This window comes from Macaca thibetana, chromosome 4 (assembly GCF_024542745.1).
Source record: "Macaca thibetana thibetana isolate TM-01 chromosome 4, ASM2454274v1, whole genome shotgun sequence".
NCBI classification, from domain to species: domain Eukaryota; kingdom Metazoa; phylum Chordata; class Mammalia; order Primates; family Cercopithecidae; genus Macaca; species Macaca thibetana.
In genome coordinates, this window is record NC_065581.1 from 19,126,560 (window position 1) to 19,146,351 (window position 19,792).

The 19,792-nt window shown below is 35.7% G+C and overlaps 1 long non-coding RNA gene across 1 annotated transcript in view; it reads left to right on the plus strand.

Annotated features, from left to right (window-relative positions):
* LOC126952024 (uncharacterized) overlaps positions 1–19,792 on the plus strand; it is a 108,569-nt gene that overhangs the window by 74,352 nt on the left and 14,425 nt on the right. The window contains exon 3 of the long non-coding RNA XR_007724767.1: positions 19,205–19,301. This is a non-coding gene — a long non-coding RNA (uncharacterized LOC126952024). The remainder of the gene's footprint in view (positions 1–19,204; positions 19,302–19,792) is intronic.

Sequence of the window (19,792 nt, forward strand, 5' to 3'; positions counted from 1 at the left end):
TGGCAAGACTGGTTTCTCTGCTGAGGGTCTCATAAGTCTGAAATGATGGTGTCAACCAGACTGAGTTCTTGGCTGGAGACTCTGGAGAAAAACTGACTTCCAAATTCATTCTCATTTTTGGCAGAATTCAGCTTCTTGCAGTTATAAAACTGAGGTCTTTGTTACTTTGCTAGCTGTCAGCGTGGGGCTGCTCTCAGCTCCTAGAGGCCACCCTTACCATATGGCCCCCTTTCTACTGCAGTTGTTGTGCCAAGTCAAATCCTGTCATATTTCAAGTCTTTAACTTTGTCTTTGTCCTCTAGACCCAGATTTTAGGGGCTCCTGTGATTAGGTTGGGCCTATCCAAATCATCTCCCTTTTGGTTAACTCAGAGTCAACTCATTAGCATCCCAAATTACATCTGCAAGATCTTTGCTGTGTAACTTAACCAGAGTGATGTCCTTTCATATTCAAGCGTTCCTCTTACAGTTAAAGGGAGGAAATTATACAAGAATGGGTCCTTGAGAATCATTTTAGAATTATGACTATCACACAGGGTCTCAGAAATTGCATTCCCCATGACACCAACACTAAAGGAGGAGAAAAACTATTAAACATCCCCTTCCCGTTCCTCCATTCATATCTACCCCCATTAATTTCATCCATGCGCAGCCAAATTCCTCTGAAAAGAGAAAAGCAAGAAATTCCTTATTGTGGTGGGAGGATTCTGCCCTTGCACTTTGTATTGAGGTCTATTTTTACTAGGCTAAATCAGCAGTATAAGGGACTTAAGGTAAGAAATGCTTTACTTTTTCTATTCTTAACCTGAGAATCAACCTGAAAACCCTGATCCCCCTACCAAGAAAAGGGAAATGAATCAAATTTACATTGACAAAGTATCTACAATAGGCATGGCACAAGCTTTACATATTTATATATAAGTTCACTTCCTTCTCAACAGCATGTCTGAATATTATCTCCATTTTATGGAAGAGAAACCTAGGAGATAAAATAACCTGCTCAAGGCCACAGAAGTGAAATAAAGAAGCTAGAACTTTCATCTAGGCTGAGGATTTTTAAATATGTTAGTACAAGCCCTAGATGTCAGCTACTAAAAAAGACAACTATTTTTATTAGCAGATGTGAGACAGGCATGAGGATGTACAAGTTACTTTGCTTAGCATCATGAGCAAAGCTTCATTGACCTTCAAGGAAAGTGTCTAAAGATCTAAATTTAGTTCCAGGGCTTGCCCTACTAAAGCAGTCATCATACTGGTAAAATTCTCATTCTCATTCATCCACAGACCATAAGCCAGTGTCCCAACTAGGGACTTGAAGATGAGTCTACAATGATGACCAGAGTGGTGCTGAGTGAATTTCATTGCTCCTTTCCTAGTCAAGAAGGCTTAAGTAATAGTGTGAGAAAATACCTGAAACCCCAAACCCTGGTGGAAAAGACACTGCTGTCATGGCAACATTCTAAGTATATTTTATTTATTCATTTTTTTACAGAAAAAATATTTACAGTGGTTTACACAGATTTTTAAAATATGGCAAACTAACATAAATAGTAAAAGTAACTAGCATGTATTGAATTCTTATTACTTGTTAGGTACTGTGTACTTTCCTCAAAACAATCCTATTAATTAGGTCCTACTATTGACCCTATTTTATGTAAGTGGGATGTTAAGGAGGCTTGAAAACACAATCAAGATTAACCAGTTGATGAGTAATGAATGAAGGACTCAAATCCAGGCCTGTATATCTGCGGTAAACAAGAAACGGAAATGAGAGTAAGGACATAATTAGATATCAGGAGTAAATATATATGCTATGAATTACTATATACTTGCTAACCGAAGGAGACAAATTGAACTTAAAACTTTCAGATGGTACAAAGAAAGAAAACTGATATATCACTAGCCTCAATGTCTATTTCTAGTGTTCCTAAGATAAAATCCATTACTCAACTATATATGACCAGTGTAAACATACTCAGTATGACAAGTAAAAACATTCTTTTTGATTTTGGGGTTTTTTGTTTGTTTTCTGTTTTTTGTTTGTTTGTTTTTTGTTTTTTGTTTTTTTTTTGTTTTTTGTTTTATTTGAAATGGGGCCTTGCTCTATTATCCAGGCTGGAGTGCAGTGGTGTGATCATGGCTCACTGTAGCCTTGTAGCCTCGATCTCCTGGGCTCAAGCAATCCACCCAACTCAGCCTCTTGAATAGCTGGGACTTCAGGCAGTATATACACCCCACCACACCAGGCTAAGTTCTAAGCTTTTCTTTTTTTTTTACATTTTTTTTGGAGAGACAGGATCTTACTATGTTGCTCAGGCTGGTCTCAAACTTCTGGTATCAAGTGATTCTCCCACGTCAGCCTCCTAAAACAATGAGATTACAGATATAAGCCACTGGTCCTGGCTAAAAAACATTCCATTTAGAATATTTGTGGAGAGCACCCTGCATTACTGTACGTATATCTAAGAGCTAATATTGCTGAACATTTATTCTGGGTCAGGCAGTTTATGTTTGTTTTATCCTTAATTCTTATCATCCTGTGGTGTGAGTACTATTATAATTCTGATTTTACACATGAGCAAATTGAGACTTAGAGAGATGATATATAATAGGTCCAATGTTGCATAGCTAGTAAGTGGTAATGTCAAGATTAAATTTAAGTAGTCAGATAGAACTTGTAATCACTATGCTATGTTGCCTCCAATTAGCAATTTATCTGTAGCCTTACAGTAGTTTATTGGTGTTGTTTCTTATAGCATTACTAAATATACATATTAATCCAAAGTACAGGACAGTTAAGCAAAAAAGCAATTTTTGGGAGTCAATATAATGGAGTGTAGGCAGAGAAATATTCTATCAGTCCAGGGATAGATTTCCTAGTGCTTGGAGCATGAATTCTCAACATGGGCAATACCATCCAAAAGCAGATGATTATTTGTTCTTAGGAGGCAAGAAAATCTTAGATCTTAAAATAGCTTGTAAACTTCTAAAGGGCCACAGTACATAAATATATACACCACTTATCTCTGATATTCAAGTTTCTCTAGGAGCAGGAAGGTGATAAGGAGAAAAATGCCTAAAAAGGCTCCATAAGGGACCAATTTAAAAAGCAAAAGGTTGAGAAATAACTGTTTAGAGAAATAGATGGACTGCATGTTCTTCAGATTATTTTCATAAATATTATTTCTCTCACCTGCAGATTTGATAGCTACAGAGTATCACCACATTCCAGACTGTCTATTCCCATAAGATCAAAAGTGTAGTTAGGCTGTTACCAGTTGAATACAAATAGTTACGCCCAAGCAGGTATCTGTGAAGGGATAGATTTGACATTTTCACTTGATAACTGATTTGCCCAACAACTCAGTTATTAGGTCACTATTAGGTCGGTATTAGGACCCAAATGCCACTTTTGCTAGAAGTCTGTAGATCATGCCAAGATTCTGCTTATAATGGATTCAAAATTACTTTATACTACATAAATACATAAGTGCTCAAAGGTGCAAAATTTTATTTCAAATGTTCAGAATAATGTTAGTTTAAAAGTTTTCTGCTACTGGGAGGGAAACAAAAACCCTCATCTTATTTAAAGGACTAACAATACATACCTCTGAGTAAACTATCCCTCCCCCACTCCCACAACTTTTGAATGTGCTTCTAAAAAACATTTCACTTGTTCATGGAACATCTACCAAGGTAATGGCTTCAGATTTAGATTAATTAAATCATAGCTGTCTTTTCTGGCAAGAATCAGATTGCAGTTTTGGTGGTCCATTAATTCCATCCCCAAAAGGATGATGGAGTAAGTTAATTCAGCTTTCTCCTATCTGGTCAGGGATTTTGCCCTACGTCTAAGCTAATAAGTAAGGCCGCTACTGCTTCGTGAATGCTAGTAGAAGACACAAGACTCCTCAATCAGAGACAAAAGACTTTATTAGTCACGGCAAAGCAAGCAACACAAGCACCAGCATCTTTGCATCAGTTCTCCCTTGATCCCCATGTTCCATAGGGGTGATGCATAGAGCCCAGGTTGATGCAGTGACTTTGTCTTACAGCCAAGGAACACTTAGATTGGAAACCTGCTGTTTTATAGCAAGCAGTAAGCAAACCTGCTCTTTGTTCCAGAACAACACATTATCTTATCCCTTAAGGTTGCTTGCTACAAACACAACACTGAAAAATGACCAGATAAGAGTCATGAGGGCCTTGAATTCTTTGCATATTGAGCAAGAAAGCAGGAACAAAAGATACCCATGGAGAAGTGTCTCCCAACATCTCTCCTCTGGAGTTCTCTTTACTCTGATTTCAATGAGATGTGATTCTTCCAAAAAAATAGTGTGGATACATTTCATCATCATACTTAACTCCTTGTCCCAATACCCTTATTTCCTGTGGGCTTTTTCTGACTTAGGGAGAGGAATTTCCTGCAAAGAGTAAGCTGTCATAATTTCCCACTCTACTATGGTCTATATTAATTGTCTATATGTAAATTAAATTATTCATCTTATAAAAAGATGCTAGCAAATTTGAGAAAACAATCATCTATATTTGAGTTGCCTCAAAATTTATAAGCCACTTTCTGAGGTCGAGGTGGGTGGATCACTTGAGTCCAGGAGTTCTATACCAGCCTAGGTAATATAGGGAGATCCTGTCTCTACAAAAATTAGCCAACCATAGTGTCACACACCTATGGTCCCAGCTACTTGGGAGGTTGAGGTGGGCATATCACCTGAGCGTGGGAGTCTGAGGCTGCAGTGAGCTATGACTGCACCCCTGCACTCTGGCCTGGGTGACAGAGTGAGACCCTCTCTTAAAAGAAAATTAGAAGCACTGAAAGAGTAGATAAAAGCATGTTTTCAGGAAGCTGGACAAGGTAAATTCTAAACTCTCAACTTGGGTTTCTTTGGTATGCTTAAGCATTAGTACCCATTATAAACTTACAGTTATTTCTAATTGTACTTGCCCACACAGTCTTTTGGAAAATGACAATGCTACTCAGTAGGAAGATAATATTTATTGATACTAAATTAATATTGTTGGAATAATCTTTTCATCAATATTACAATGCCCTCTTTTCCACAAATAGACATAAGAGCCCTATTTTCCTACAGAGCATTATCAATTCTTATATAATGAATTTTTAATTTAAATAGATTTATTAACAGTTTAAACATAAATGACTAGCAAAATAATCAAAAGAATTAGTGTCTCTAGGAAGCAAAGTAGGTGAAGAGGAAGTTACAATACATTTTATTTGACTCCATGCAATATCTTTGCAGCAGGGTATAGATATTTTAAGAGGTGTGTCTTGAGTCCAAACAAAAAAATACAAAGGACTCTTGCATCCCAGGAGAATTTATATTTAAACTAAGCTATTTGTACTGGTTGCCCAAGACATATTTTAGCACAGTATTTTTGTGGCTCTCATTTCTAGAATGATTTATTTGTGCTTTGCCATGTGCAGCTAGGTTCTGGTGAAATCAGATGATCAAATATTAGCATCTTACTCAGTTTGTGTGTTATAGACATGGCCTTATGTACAAGTTTGCTTTTCTTCTTTTTGCACTGGAAATTTTGTATTCTTTCCTTGATATTATAACCGCATTGAGCTCCTATTTAGAAATAATCTATGGTCAAGAAACCAAGGATTTAAGTTCCAAAGCACATTAGACTCATAAAACTGGTATAGTCAAACACCTGAATCCCTTAGATTAAAAATATAAAGACAAAGAGAAGGTGCTTAAGTTAAAACTGCCTTGGGGCACCAGCAAGTTATGGGTTGGTAGGTTTTATAAGACTACTTACTATGCCATTCAATTAAAAAAAAAAAGAGCAGTTACCATGGCAACACCACATCTAATGCTGCTTATGCTACCTCTGAGATACAAAATACCTTCTTCCAGGGACACATTGACCAATGCAGCCTGTTATGGGAAGTTTTTTATGCCTAACGTTAGCCTGGTAAGAGAAAAACTGTATTTCAAGCATGTAAGGAATATACAAACACACACACATATCTTAGTTTGCAACATTCAAATATCAGAACACATTTGAACTCATTTTCTTTCTTCTCCAACATTTTTAAGGATGAAATTGTTTTTCTAAACTTCCGAGAAAATAAAATTCATTTAAGAGAAACATGTATAAATAGTTTTGCTGATATATGGGCATAGAAGTATTTTTAAATCTTCCATAAGAGCTACCAAATATGTATCATTTTTTATTGAAATAAAGCTCCTGACTATTAACACAGAAATTTGGATATTATTCATGTTTCAGTAAATTATATATTAACTCCTGGCCAGAAAAATATGTTAAAAGTCCTATTCATTTAAAAAAAATTTAAACCTCTTACATGAAATAAAATAATTATTTAAGGAATTAAAAAATAGTTTGGCTAAATAGTAAAGAATATGGCCTCCATTAATCTCACAAAAAGAAATTAAATAAATATCAAAGAAAAATATGAATACATAATAAAAACAAAACATTTTGTTGTAGAAGATAATGCCTTTTCTACATTATCTCTCAGGTGAACTTTAAGAAAGTGAGTGGGATGCAACAGATTCTGACTTTTTTCTAAACAATAGGCAAATATGCACCAATAAGTATTCTCTTATTCAATGGTGTTTTTAAATAGACCCACGTAAGGACTGTCTTAATGACTATCCAATACCATGGGGTACTGCACTCAAATCCAATGGCCACAGCAGAAACAAATACCTAACAAAGGCAGAAGTTATATATCAGATACTTTATCTGTTTCATATATACTTCTATAGTTACCAATTTGACATTTACATTCCTACTCACTTCTGAAAAAAAGACTTAGTATAGTTGTTGCATGAATATTAGTGTGCTTTTAATGTAAAGGTGGTGTATAATCCAAAGGTTTAATGCTTGCTCGGAACTCAAAGGTAGACTGTTATCAATGTAAAAATAACTTCTTTTTTAACAAAAAAAGTAAACAAAGTAAAAGTTTGTTGGAAAGTAAAAATTATTGTTACTTCAATCACTAAATCATATTTTCATGCAGAAACAATGTAATAAATACAGTTTAAGCTCCCTGGAAGGCTCATAAAGCCTATTTGATCTAGGATATAACAGAACTGCTTTAGACTTGCAATAAAATATAATTGGCTATACCACATATATAATCAAAACATAAAGTTGAAGAATAAATCATTTTTATTACAAATGCTAATATTTGAGAAATTACATTTTATTTCAGCAAAATAATAGACTAATTAGAACTTTTTGGAGCTTTGAAGAAAACTTTAGAATCCTTTCAAAAATTTATTTATTCAATAATTATTCAGAGAGCACCTACTCTGGGGCATGTATTGTTCTAGAGGCTACAAAAATAACAATATAGATAAAATTTCTAAGACCTTATTACAATGGCAGAAATAAATAATGAAGAAATAAACAGCAATGAAAGCACAAAATAATTTTCATTGTCACATATGCTGCAAAGTAAATAAACTATATGGCAATGATAGAAAGTAACTGGGGAAGGCCGCTTAAGAGGCAGAGAACAGAGATGATTGTTGAATTAAATGTTTAAAAGATAAGTAATATGAATTATAAAAAGAAACATAGAAACCAATTTCTTTCAGTGACGGTCCTATTTGGGATGTCAAGATGATAGAATGGGAAGTTTCAGCCTTCAACTCTCCCTCCACCCCCAACCCCCACCCGGAAACACTGATTTTAACAACTACACATGATAGCAATGCTTTTATGGTAGCCCAGTCATTTAGTTAAAAAGTTCCAGCACCTCAATGAAGTGAAAAAAAACTGAAGAATAAATACACTAAGGAGAGTAAGAATAGCTTCACTTTACCCATATTACCCCTGCCCAAGTGCAGCACAGCTCAATGCTAAGAGATTCACTCAGCCTGTGATTTCTCCTAATGAGAAAAATGGAGACCGAAATGAGTACCTGGCTTCCCCAGTCTTCTGGGATGCTATCCAGGAGGCTCACTTCTGTTTCACCCCACCCAAAACACAGGGAATATGCAGAGCAAAAACATCTAGGGGCAGCTAGGAGCAGGGACAAGAAGAGAGGCATCGTGGCAACTGGCACACAAATCTCAACAAGCTGCAGATCCTACTGGCTGGGGTGAAGACTCTGCCCGGATCTCCAAACGCGAGTCTCATGGGGTGTCTGAACTGTGAACACCCAACAAGCTGACATATATCCCCAGCACTCCGCATGCACCACTTGCTGTGGCTGGCATCCTGAGCACACCATAGACATCAACATGTATGTACTCCCCCCATGGAGAGTACACATGAACTACCACAGATTGCATGTGAGCTTCCACACATAGGACACATACATTAGCAGGCAGCTCTGGTGGATCAGGAGAAAGTGTGGAGCCAGGAACCTTCCCGTCACTGCCCTAAGGAAAATAAACAAACAGAGTCCAACCTGCTTTGTGGGACTGAGAAAGCACACAGTTCTAAGACACCTCCCTCACCCCGCACCCCTCCCCACCACCACCACCACTGCGAAGGAACAAGAGAAATGGGAAAGGCACATTCATAGAAAGGTCTGAGAGGCCGGTCGTAGTGGCTCATGCCTGTAATCCCAGCACTTTGGAAGGTCGAGGCGGGTGGAAATATGAGGTCAAGAGATTGAGACCATTCTAGTCAACATGGTGAAACTCCATTTCTATTAAAAATACAAAAATTAGCTGGGGGCGGGGGGTGGGGGGTGGCACGCGCCTGTAGTCCCAGCTACTAGGGAGGCTGAGGCAGGAGACTTGCTTGAACCCAGGAGGTGGAGCTTTCAGTGAGCCAAGATCGTGCCACTGCACTCCAGCCTGGGCAACAGAGTGAGACCCTGTCTGAAAAAAAAAAAAAAAAAAAGACCTGAGAGACCCCCAGAATCTCTAGCCAGGCTGATTGATAAAAGTTTTGTGGGTTTTTTTGTTTCTTTGTTTGTTGGTTTGTTTGTTTTATAAACTAGTTAGCTAGACTGGAGGATGTGATTGCTCCTTCAACTGCAGCAATGAAAGTCTTCAAGAAACATGAAAGGAAGACGGTAACACAAAGCTTCTGGGAACATAAAAAAATCAAAGAAACATGACACCATGAAAGGAACAAAACAGCTGAATGGCTGACTCCAAAGAAATATGGGTATGAATTGCCTGACAAAGCGGTCAAAATAATTGTCTTTTAAAAACTCAGTGAGCTACAGGACAACAACAACAACAAAAAAACACAATAAAATCAGGAAAGTTATGTATTAACAAAACTAGAAATTCAAGAGAGGTATAAATCATAAAAGGGCAGAAATTCTAGAGCTGAAGAATAAAATGACTCTACTGAAAAATTAAGAAGATTGAAACAGCACAATGAAGTAGTAGAAAGAATAGGCAAACTTGAAGACAGATAATCCATTTCAAATCAGTCAGAAGAACAAAAAGAATAAAAATAGTGAAAAAAAGTACTTTGAGATTTATGGGACATCACAAAGCAAACTAGTATACACATTAATGAGAGTCCAAAGGGAACAACAGAAAAATATAGAGGGGTAGAAAATTTATTTACACAAACTAGAAAACCTAGGTGAGATGGATAAATTCTTGGACATATACACCCTCTCAAGACTGAACCAGGAAGAAACTGATTCCCAAACAGACCAATAATGAGCTCCAAAATTAAATCAGTAATAAATAGTTTACAAAACAAAACAAAAAAAAGCCCAGGAGCAGATGGATACACAGCCAAATCCAGCAGTACATCAAAGAGCTACTCCACCGTAAACAGATGGGCTTCATCCCCGGGATGCACATTTATTGATTTGAGTATGTTGAACAATTCAACAAATGTGATTCATCACACAAACATAACTAAAGACAAAAACCACATGATGATCTCAATAGATGGAGAAAAGGCTTTCGATAAAATTCAACATCCCTTCTTGTTAAAAACTCTCAATAAACTAGGTATTGAAGGAATGTACCTCAAAATAATAAGAGCCATCTATGGCAAACCCATAGCCAACATTATACTGAATGGGCAAAAGTTGGAAGCAGTCCCCTTGAAATCTAGCACAAGACAAGATTACCCTCTCTCACCACTCCTCTTTAACATACTATTGGAAGTCCTAGCCAGAACAATCGGAAACAGAAGGAAATAAGGGACATCCAAATAGGAAGAGAGGAAGTCAAACTATCCCTCTTTGCAGATGGCATGATACTGTATCTAGAAAACCCCATAGTCTAGGACACAAAGCTCCTTAAGCTGATAAACAACTGCAGGAAAGTTTCAGTATCCAAAATCAATGTACAAAACTCACTAACACTCCTATACACCAACAACAGCCGAGTTGAGAGCCAAATCAGGAAGGCAATTCCATTCATAATTGCCATACACATACACACAAAAAAACCCCTAGGAATACAGCCAATCAGGGAGATGAAAGATCTCTACAAGGAGAATTATAAAACACTGCTCAAAAAAATCAAAGAAAACACAAACAAATGGAAAAACATCCCAAGCTCATGGATAGGAAGAATCAATATCATTAAAATGGCCATACTGTCCAAAACAATTTACAGATTCAGTGCTACTTCTTTTTTAAAATTTTTTTTTTTTTTTTTAATTATACTTTAAGTTCTGGAATACACGTGCAGAATATGTGGGTTTGTTACATAGGTATACACATGCCATGGTGGTTTCCTACACTTATCAACCCGTCATCTACATTAGGTATTTCTACTAATGTTCTCCCTCCTCAAGCCTTCCCATCCCCCAACAGACTCCAGTGTGTGATGTTCCCCTCCCTGAGTCCATGTGTTCTCATTGTTCAACTCCCACTTATGAGTGAGAACATGTGGTGTTTTCTGTTCCTGTGTTAGTTTGCTGAGAATGATAGTTTCTGGCTTCATCCATGTCCCTGCAATGGACATGAATGCATCCATTTTTATGGCTGCATAGTGTTCCATGGTGTATATGTACCACATTTTCTTTATCTGGTCTATCACTGATGGGCATTTGGGTTGTTTCCAAGTCTTTGCTATTGTGAATAGTGCCACAGTAAACCTATGTGTGCATGTGTCTTTATAGTAGAATGATTTGTAATCCTTTGGGTATATATCCAGTAATGGGATTGCTGGATCAAATGGCATTTCTGGTTCTAGATCCTTGAGGAATTGCCACACTGTCTTCCACAATGGTTGAACTAATTTACACTCCCACCAACAGTGTAAAAGCATTCGTATTTCTCCACATCCTCTCCAGCATCTGTTGTTTCCTGACTTTTTAATCATTGCCCTTCTAATTGGTATGAGATGGTATCTAATTGTGGTTTTGACTTGCATTCCTCTAATGAGCAGTTTCAATCCAAAGAAGACTTTGACAATATATATTATAATCAAACTCAAAGTAAAAGACGAAATTATGAAAACAGCAAGAGAATAGAGGCTTACATGCACAAGGGAACCTCCATAAGACTATCAGTATATTTCTCAACAGAAACCTTACATGCCAGGGAGAAGAGAATGATAAATTTAAAGTACTGAAAGAAAGAATCTGTCAACCTAGAATACAACACTTTACCTGGCAAAGTTTTCCTCCAAACATGAAGGAAAGATAAAGACTTTCCTGGACAAACAAAAGCTAAGGGAGATTATCACCATTAGGCCTGCCTTACAAGAAATAATAAAGGGAATTCTTCAAGTCCCAATGAAAAACTGCTAATTAACATGAAAACATATAAAAGTATAAAATTCACTGGTAAAGATAGGTGTATAGTCAAATTCAAAGTTAAGTTGTTACCAATTAAAATAGCCTGTTATAATCACATACACTATGAGATTTTTAGTAACCCTCCTAGCAACCAGAAAGCAAAAATGTACATTAGATACACAAAAAATAAGGACAAAAATTCAAAGTATACTACTGTAGAATATCATGAAAGGAAGACAACAAGAGAGGAAAAAAGAAACAAAAGATTTGAAAAACAACCAGAAAACAATTATCAAAATGGCAATAGTAAGTTCGTACCTATCCATAGTTTTCTTAAATTTAAATAGATTAAGTTCTCCAATTAAAAGACACAGAGTGGATGAATGGATGTAAAAAGAAAATCCAACCATAAGCTGCCTATAAGCGACTCACTTGACTGGTAAGAACACACAAAGACCAAAATTGAAAAGATGGAAGAAGATATTTCATGCAAATGGAAATCAAAAGAGAGCAAGGACAGGCATACTCACATCAGACAAAATAGACATTTAAATCAAAAACTGTAAAAATGGACAAAGGTCATTTTATAATAAAGTGGTCAGTTCATCAGGAGGTTACCACAATTGTAAGTATATATGCATCAAACATAAAGCATGAAAATACATAACAGGAGAAAGGAGAAATAGACAATAATAAAATAATAGTAGGATACTTTAATATTCTACTTTCTGTTATTATTAATATGATTTTGATTTAGAAATCATTGTATACTTTGTGGGGTAAAATGTAATTAATTTTTGATAGATGTATACAATGTGGAATGCTTAAATCAAGCTAGTTCACATATTCATCACCTTGCTTACCCATCATTTTTATGGTGAGACATTTGAAATTTACTGTCTTAGTTATTTTGAAATGTACAATCAATTATTATGTGCTATAGTCACTGCTATACAATAGATCTCAAAAATTATTCTATCTGAAACTCTATACCCTTAGATCAGCAATTCCTCATTTCCTCCCTCCCACCCCACCCCATCCACAGCCTATGATAACCATCATTCTGCTTTCTACTTCTGTGATTTCAACTTTTTTAGATTCCACATAAAAGTAAGATCATACAGTATTGATTTTTCTGCAGCTGGCTTATTTCACTTAGACTATTGTCTTCTGGGTTTCTCCATATTGTTTTAAATGACAGAACTTCATTCTTTTTTAAAGGCTGAATAGTATTCCATTTTTTTATATATATATGTATATATGTATATCTGGTATGTGTATATACATACATATGTGTATATATGTACATATGTGTATATATGTACATATGTGTATATATGTACATATGTGTATATATGTACATACTTTGTGTGGATATATGTGTGTCCATATGTGTACATATACACATACACTCATATACATATATGTATATGTATCCGTGTGTATATATGCACATATATACACATATATACACTCACCAGATATATACCTATGTGTATATATGTGTGTGTATGTATATGTATATATGTACATGTATGTATATGTATACATAGGTATATATACATATACACACACCACGAAGCTAAATGTCCATGGACAAATGAGTAAAGATGGTTTTCTTCATTCTTGTGTCCATGACCATTTAGCATAGGTATATGTGTATATATACGCGCGCGCACACACACACACACACATACACATACACACACCACATTTTATTTATTCATTTGTCCATGGACATCTAGTTTTGTTCTATATCCTGGCTAATGTGAATAATGCTGCAAGAACCCTGGGAAGGCAGAAACCTCTTTGACATATTGACTTCAGATTTCTTTAATATATACTCAAAAGTGAGATTACTGGCCCATAGTTAGTTCTATTTTTAGTTTTTTGAGAGACCATCATACCATTTTCTATAATGGCTGTAACAACTTTACATTCCTACCATCATTGTACAAGAATTCCACTTTCTCTGCATCCTTACCAAAAGTTATTCCTTTTTTTGACATGGGCAAAAGCTGGAAGCAGTCCCCTTGAAATTTAGCACAAGACAAGATTACCCTCTTGTCTTATTATGATTACTGTCGTATCTTATGGTTTTAATTTGCATTTTTCTGTGGATTAGTAATGTTGAGCACTTTTTCATGTACTTGTTGGCCATTTATATGCCTTCTTTTGAGAAATTTCTGTCCAGGTCCTGCTCATTTTTAAACAGGGTTATTTGTTTTCTTGCTATTTAGTGCTTTGAGTTCCTTGTATATTATGAATTTTAAAGCCTTATCAGATGTATGGTTTGCAAATGTTTTCTCCCATTCTGTTTGTTGTCTCTTCACATTGTTAATTGCCTCCTTTGCTCTTCAGAAGCTTTTTAGTTTGATGCTGTCCCAGGTGTGTGTGTGTGTGTGTGTGTGTGTGTGTGTGTGTGTGTCTTTTGCTTTTGTTGCTTGTGCTTTGGGGGTGCTTTCCAAAAACTCATTTCCAAAACCATTGCCTTAGAACTTTCCCGTTATGTTTTCTTCTAATAGTTTTATAGTTTCAGATCTTATATTTAAGACTTTAATTCATTTTGAGTTGATTTTTATAAGGTGCTAGAAAAGGATCCAATTTCATTCTTCTGCATGTAGATTTGCAATTTTCTCAACGCCATTGAGGAGACTGTACTTTCTGCATTGTGTGTTATTGACACCATTGTCAAAAATCACTTGACCATAGATGCATGGGTTTATTTTTGGGCTTTTATTTTGTTTCATTGGGTAATGTGTCTGTTTTATGACAGGACCATGCTATTGTGATTATAGTCACTTTATAATATGTTCTAAAATCAGGGAATGTGATATCTCCAGTTTTCTTTTTATTTTTTTGTTTTGTTCTTTGTTCAATATTGTTTTGTGTATTCAGAATCATTTGTGGTCCTATACAAATTTAGGAATTGATTTTTCCATTTCTGTGAAAAGTATATGAGAATTTTGATGGAAATTGCATTGAATCTGTGGATCTTTTGGGGGTAATATGGACATTTTAGTAATATAAATTCTTACTATTCTTGATCATGTGATATCTTTATTTGTATTCATTTCAATTTCTGTCATTGCTCTTTCATAGTTTTCAGTGTAGAGGACTTTTATCTCCTTGCTTATATTTACTTCTAAGTATTTAAATTTTTGTTGCTTCTTCTGATCTTCAACAAACCTGACAGAAACAAGCAATGGAGAAAGGATTCCCTATTTGATAAGCAGTGCTGGGAGAACTGGCTAACCATACACAGAAAATTGAAACTGGACCCTTTCCATATACCTTATATAAAAATTATCTCAAGATGGATTAAAGAGTTAAATGTAAAACCCAAAAGTATAAAAACTCCAGAAGAAAATCTAGGCAACACCATTCAGGACATATTCATGGGCAAAGATTTTATGATTAAATTGCCAAAATCAATTGCAACAAAAGCAAAAATTGAAAAATGGGGTCTTATTAAACTAAAGAGCTTCTGCACAGCAAAAGATACTATAATCAGAATGATCAGACAACCTACAGAATGGGAGAAAAATTTTGCCATCTATCCATCTGACAAAGGTCTAATATTCAGCACCTACAAGGTACTTACACAAGTTTACAAGAAAAAACAACCCCATTAAAAAATGGACAAAGGACATGAACAGACACTTCTCAAAAGAAGACATTTATGTGGCCAACAAACATATGAAGAAAAGCTCAACATCACTGATTATTAGAGAAATGCAAATCCAAACCACACTGAGATACCATCTCACACCAGTCAGAATGGCGATTATTAAAAAGTCAAGAAGTAGCCAGGTGAAGTGGCTCACCTTTGTAATCCCAGTACTTTGGGAGGCCAACGCAGGTGGATTGCCTGAGGTCAGAAGTTTGAAACCAGCCTGGCCAACATGGTGAAACCCTGTCTCTACTAAAAATACAAAAATTAGCTGGGCATGCTGGTGCATGCCTGTAGTCTCAGCTACTTGAGAGGCTGAGACAAGAGAATTGCTTGAATCCAGGAGGTGGAGGTTGCAGTGAGCTGAAATCCCGCCCCTATACTCCAGACTGGGCAACAGAGTGAGACTCCATCTAGAAAAGAAAAAAAAAAAGTCAAGAAATAATAGATGCTAATAAAGCTGTGGAGAAATAGGAACTCTTTTACACTATTGGTGGGAATGTAAATTAGTTCAACAATTGTGGAAGACAATGTGGCAAATCCTCAGAGATCGAGAACCAGAAATACCATCTGGCCCAGCAATTCCATTACTGGGTATTTACCCAAAGGAATACAAATAATTTTATTATAAAGATATATATTCATTGCAGCATATCCAGAATAGCAAAGACATGAAATCAACCCAAATGCTTATCAATGATAGACTGGATAAAGAAAATATGGTACATATACACTGTGGAATACTATGCAGCCATAAAAAGAAATGTGATCATGTCCTTTGCAGGAAAATGGATAAAGCTGGAAGCCATTTTCCTCAGCAAACTAACACAGGAACAGAGAACCAAACATTGCATCTTCTCATTTATAATTGGGAACTGAACAATGAGAATACATGGACACAGGGAGGGGAACAACACACACTGGGACCTGTAGGGGGAAGGTAGGGGGTAGAGCATTAGGGAAAAGAGCTAATACATGCTGGACTTAATACCTAGGTGATGGGTTGATAGGTGCAGCAAACCACCATGGTACACGTTTACCTGTGTAACAAACCTGCACATCCTGTACACATGTACCTCAGAACTGAAAAATAAAATAATAAAATAATTTTTGTTTCTTTTGTAAATTAGACTTTTTCCCTTAATTTCCTTTTCAAATAGCTCATTTTTAGTATATAGAAAAACTACTGATTCTTATATGTTTATTTGGTATCCTGCAACTTATATTGTATTTTTATCAATTCTAACAGTGTTTTAGTGGAGTCTGTAGGATTTTCTCTATATAAAATCATGTCGTCAGCAAATAGAAGCAATTTCATTTCTTCCTTTTCTATTTGGAGAGTTTTTTTTTGCTTTCTTTTCTAATTGCTCTGGCTAGGACTTCAAGTACCCTTTTAAAGAGAAGCAGTGACAGTGGTATTCTTGGCTTGGTGCTGATCTTATAGGAAAAGCTTTCAAATTTTCATTGAAAATGATGATAACAATGGGTTTGCCATTTATATCCTTTATTGTATTGAAGTACATTCTCTCTACTAAATCTATTGAGAATTTTTATCATGAAAAGGTGATAAAATTTGTCAAGTGCTTTTTCTGCATCTATTGAGATTTTTTATTATGTAATTATTCTGTAATTTTTGTTTTTCATTTTGTTAATGTGGTATATCACATACATGGACTTGTATATATTAACTATATATGGATGCAAGCATCCCAGGAATAAATCCCACTTGATCATGATGAATGATTCTTTTATAGGTTGTTGACTTCAACTTGTTAATGTTTTATTTTGTTTAGGGTTTTTGTATTTATGTTCATCAAGAATGTTGGCTTGTGATTTTTGTTTCTTTTTATGACCTTGTCTGGCTTTGCCATCAGGCTAAGGTTGGCCTCAGGAAATAAGTTTGGGAGTTATTCCTTTTGGGATCCAGAAAGATTCGTGATATAATTTTAAATCTTTTAAATTTGTTAAGATTTTTTGTGTGTATGTAGTGTAGCATATGATCAGTCTGCAGAATGTTTCATGTCCATTTCAGAAGAATACGTATTCTACTGTTGTTGGATAAAAATATTTGTTTATGATCGTTTGGTTCATTTGTTGTAAAATTCGTGCAAGTTTAATTTTTTAATTGATTTCCTGTCTAGATAATTTTTCCATTGTTAAAAGTAGAATTTTGAGGTCCTTCTACTACTATAGTATTGTAATCTCTCTCTTCAGATTATTTAATAATAGCTTTATATATTTAGGTTCTGTGATGTTTGGTCCATGTATACTTATAATTGTTATGTCCTCTTGGTGAATTATTCCTTTTATCATATTTAGTGACCTTCTTTGTCTCTTTTTAAAATTTTGACTTAAGGTGAGTTTTGTCTGATATAAGTGTTCCTACCCTTGCTCTTTCATGGTTTCCATTTGCATGGAATATCTTTTTCTATCCCTTTACTTTCGATCTTTGTGTATACTTACTAGAAAATTGAGTCTCTTTTAGGCAACATATGATTGGATCTTGTTTTTTACTCCATTCAGCCAATCTGTATTTTTATTAGATAATTTAACCCATTTAAATATAAAGTAATTATTAAAGGTGAGGACTTGCTACTGCCATTTTGTAACATGCTTCTGATTGTTTTGTAGTTTCTTTTCCTTCCTTCCTTCCTTCTTTCTTTCCTTCCTTCCTTCCTTCCTTTTTCCTTTCCTTTCCTTTCTTTTCCCTTTGTTTCCTTTCCTTTCCCTTCGTTTCCCTTCCTTTCCCTTGCTTCTCTCTCCTCTCCTCTCCTCTCTTCTCTTCTTTTTTTCCTTCCTTCCTTCCTTCCTTCCTTCCTTCCTTCCTTCCTTCCTTCCTTCCTTCCTTCCTTCCTTCCTTTCCTTCCTTTCCTTCCTTTCCTTTCCTTCCTTCCCCTTCCCCCTTCCCCTTCCCCCTTCCCCCTTCCCCCTTCCCCCTTCCCCATTCCCCCTTCAAGGTCTCTGTGTCATCCAGGCTGGAGTCTACTGGTGTGATCTCAGCTCACTGCAACCTCTACCTCCAGGATCAAGCAATCCTCCTGCCTTAGCCTCTCAAGTACCTGGGATTACAGGCATGCACCACCACGCCTGGCTAATTTTTGTATTTTTGGTAGAAATGGGGTTTTGCCATGTTGCTCAGGTTGGTGTCAAACTCCTGGGCTCAAGTGATCTGCCCGCCTCGGCCTCCCAAAATGCTGGAATTACAGGCATGAGCCACTGCACCCAGCTGAGGTCTTTTCTTTGTTTCTTCCTCTGTTGCTTTCTTCCTTTGTGGTGTGATGATTTTCTGTGGCAGTATGCCTTGAATCCTGTCTTTATATATTTTATGAAATTGCCTTAGGCTTTTGGTTTGTGGTTATAATGACGCTTACAATAAATATCTTTTCATTGTAACAGGCTGCTTAAGCTGATAAAAACTTCATTTTAATAATGTACAAAATCTCTACACTTTCCTTTTCTCCCTCCCACCATTTGTGACTTTGCTATCAAAATTTATCTTTTTTTGTAATTTTTATATTTTAAGAATTTATTGTAGTTATCATTTTAAAAATAGTTTTGTCTTTTAACCCTTCTAGTAGGGATAGAATTGCTTTACACACCACTCTCACAGTACAAGAGATTCTGCATATGACTATGTATTACTTATATCATTGAGAATTTTACCTTCATATGTTTTTATGTTATTAATTAGCAGACTTTCACTTCAGCTTAAAGAACTTCCTTTAGCAATTTCTGTAATGGAGTCCTAGAGGTGATACACTACCTTAGCTTTTGTTTTTCTGAGAAAGTTTTTTTCCCCTCATTTCTGATTGACAATTTTTTTTTTCAGCTTTAGCATGTTGAATATATCATCCTACTCTCTCCTGGACTGCAGAGTTTTTGCTGAGAAATCTGCTGACAGCCATGTTGGAACTCTCTTGAATGTGGTATGTCCTATATCTTTTGCTGCTCAGTATTCATTCTTTGCCTGATTTTTGATAATTTAATATGACATGTCTTCGTAAACTTCTCTTTGGATTAGATTTGATTGGTAATCTCTGAGTTTTCTGTAACCAAGTGGTGTCATCTTTCCCAATATTTGCAAAATTGATAGCCATTATTTTCTTCAATCTGTTTTTCAGGACTCTCTCTTTCTCATCTTCCTCAGGAATTGCTATTATGAAGGTTAATTCACTTGATGGTGTTCCATAATTCCCATTTGTCTTCTTTACTTAGTCTCTTTTTTTTGTTTTTGCCTCTATGATTGAATAATTTCAAATGTATTTTAGAGCTCACTGATTCTTCCTTCTTCTTAATCATGTCTCCTGTTTAAATTTTCTGTTGAATTTTTCAGCTCAGTTATTGTAATATCTCTAGGATTTCAAATTTTTTATTGTTTTGTTTCTTTGTCAAACTTACCATTTTGTTCATAAGTTGC